This window comes from Molossus molossus, unplaced genomic scaffold (genome assembly GCF_014108415.1).
Source record: "Molossus molossus isolate mMolMol1 unplaced genomic scaffold, mMolMol1.p scaffold_m16_p_14, whole genome shotgun sequence".
Taxonomy (NCBI): Eukaryota; Metazoa; Chordata; class Mammalia; order Chiroptera; family Molossidae; genus Molossus; species Molossus molossus.
Window position 1 is genome coordinate 46,557,571 of NW_023425349.1, and position 2,947 is coordinate 46,560,517.

General features: G+C 41.0%; 1 non-coding gene across 1 annotated transcript; it reads left to right on the top strand.

The window, feature by feature from the left end:
- The first annotated feature begins 1,254 nt into the window (after positions 1 to 1,254).
- Positions 1,255 to 1,361, top strand: LOC118630416. The gene has a single exon (XR_004959638.1). It is a non-coding gene; the product is annotated as a U6 spliceosomal RNA (small nuclear RNA).
- The last annotated feature ends 1,586 nt before the right edge of the window (positions 1,362 to 2,947 follow it).

Genomic DNA, 2,947 nt, shown 5'->3' on the forward strand with positions numbered 1-2,947 from the left:
CCATCAGATCAGATGTTGCAACCTAATTCGGGGCCAGGATCGCGAGATGATCCGCCTTTAATTGTGCCAAAGAAGTAGAGGTAGAAAAATGATTTATTTTGCTTTCGTAGGGTCTTTTATTACAGACACACATGTTGGGGGTTTTCCCAGCTAGAATCAGCCGTAGGGGGAGACAGGTGAGCTGCCCTGCTTTCCCAGGGTGCCACGACCATAAAACAAACCAAACACTCCAGGAATGACTCATTTGATTAGAGGAGCCAAAAACAGCACTGAGAGCAAAAGAAGAAAAGAACAAGGATCATTTTTCAGTAGGGTTCCTGATGAACTTTAGGCATGGACAAAAAGAAAGGATGCAGGAATGGTTGTGTACTTATTATATAAAATGAGATAGACTCAAACATTATTAATATCTTGTTCCAGAGCTGATAACAAGAGTGGCTTGACTTGGCTTGGGTAATGTCCTTCTGTTATATATATTCCTTTATTGTTTTCTCTGAGTGTTTTCTAAAGAGACTGACTTCATTGCTAGAGCAGAACAATATATGTCAAATCCCACACAATGTGTTCCAAGAGACTGACATTATTCCGTTGGGCTGGAATGCTGTTGCATCAGATACGCTGGCTAGAGGAAGTATGTGGACCACTCGAGCCCTGGAGTTCTTAGAGTTATAGATAACTTCTTGTGGTATTGGGATTTCTAGAATAACCTCTCATCGCCTTGTTACACACACATGGAAGCTAAAAGAAAGAATGTGACATTTGTGCATCTCTGAAAAATAGGAGTAATAAGAGAAACTTAAGTTTCTTAGATTTACGTCTGGAACATGAGAAAAGAAAAATATAGAGGGCACCAATAATGTTGGGTTCGAAATATATGTGTCTTAAAAGCTTTGAATGACTCCCTAAGTGATTAAAGTGTGCAGCCAAAGCTGACAGTCATGGTTCTAGGTCCGTCAATTCTTTCCCAAATGTTCTGAACAGGAGAGGGCACCTGCCCAAAAACGATGCTCGCTGATGCTTTCGATAATTAAAAAGAAATTTGTGCCTGGCCAGTGTGGCTGAGTGACTTGAGCATCATCCCATGGACTGAGAGGTTCCGTTTGATTCCTGGTCAGGGCACATGCCTGGGTTGCAGGCTCAGTCTCCAGTAGTGGGTGTGCAGGAGGCAGCCAATTCACGTTTCTCTCTCACATTCATGCTTCTATCTCTCTCTCCCTTCCACCGTCTCTAAAAAGACAATAAAAATATATTTTAGTGCTTGCTTCAGCAGCACATATACTAAAATCGGAACAATACAGAGAAGATTAGCCTGACCTCTGCACAAGAATGACAGGCAAATTTGTGAAGCGTTCCATATTTTCATTTCATTTTTTTTTATTTTTTTTAATCCTCACCCGAGGACATTTTTTCATTTTCCATCCAGATAGAGGAGGAGGGGGAGAGAGAAAGAGAGAGAGAGAGAGAGAGAAACATTGACATGAAAGGTACACATCGAGTGGCTGCCACCCGCATGACCCAACCAGGGCCAGGGACAAACTGCAACCGAGGTACATGCCCTTAGTGGGAACCAAACCTGGGTCTCTCTGGACCGCAGGCTGACGCTCTAACCACTGAGCCAAACTGGCCAGGGCGCATTCCATATTTTTAAAGGAAAAAATGATGCTACATCAAACTAAAAAGCTTCTGCACAGCAAAAGAAACAACTATCAAAATGGAAAGGCTACCCACTATATGGGACACCACAATTGCCAATGATACATCAGATAAGGGGTTAATTTCCAAAATATATAGAGTACTCATACAACTCAACAAAAGAAAAAGAACCCAATTAAAAAATGGGCAGAGGAGCTAAATAGATCCCTCTCCAAACAAGACATACAAATGGCCAAGAGACATATGAAGGAATGCTCAACATCACTAATCATCAGAGAGATGCAAATTAAAACAACCATGAGGTATCACCTCACACCTGTCAGAATGGCCACCATCAACAAATCATCAAACAACAAGTGTTGGCTAGGGTGTGGAGAAAAGGGGACTCTAGTACACTGCTGGTGGGAATGCAGACTGGTGCAGCCACTATGGAAAACAATATGATGTTACCTCAAAAAGTTTAAAATTGAACTGCCATTTGACCCAGTGATCCCACTTTTAGAAATATACCCTAAGAAGCCTGAAACACCAATCAGAAAGAATATATGTACCCCCATGTTCATAGCAGCACTATTTACATTAGCTAAGATCTGAAAACAACCCAAGTGTCCATTAGTAGATGAGTGGATAGAAAAGCTGTGGTACATGCACACAATGGAATACTATGCAGCTGTAAGAAAGAAAGATCTCTTATCCTTTGAGATGACATGGAGGGACCTGGAGAGTATTATGCTAAGTGAAACAAGCCAAGCAGACAAAGACAAATATCACATTTTCTTACTTATTTGTGGAATATAATGAACTAAACAAACTGATGAACAAAATTGACCCAGAGACATAGAGGTGGGGTACAGACTGACAAACTTCAGAGGAGGGGGAGTTGAGGGAGGAAGATAAACCACAGAACTTATTAGCATGCATGCATGAACAATGAACATAGACAACAAAGCTGGAGGTAGGGCAAGGGGAATGGGGAGGAGGGTGTCAATGCGGGGGAGAAGGAGAAACATCTGTAACAAAAACAAATTAATAAAATAAATAAAAAAGAAAGAAAAAAAGAACATATTTTAAAAGAAATTTGTGTTTCCCTACAGAGAAAATAAGTTCTTGGAGATCACGGACTGCCTAATCTACCAGCACCTAGCTAAGTAAATAATAAATAGATCCTGCAGAAATATCTGTTGAAATAAATCACTAGTCTCTGCCTGAGAATGGGGTCTCTCTGTGACTTAAAATGTAAACAAGATGTTCTCAAATCTGCAGTCCTCATACTGTGGAGGGTCCACTGCCTTTA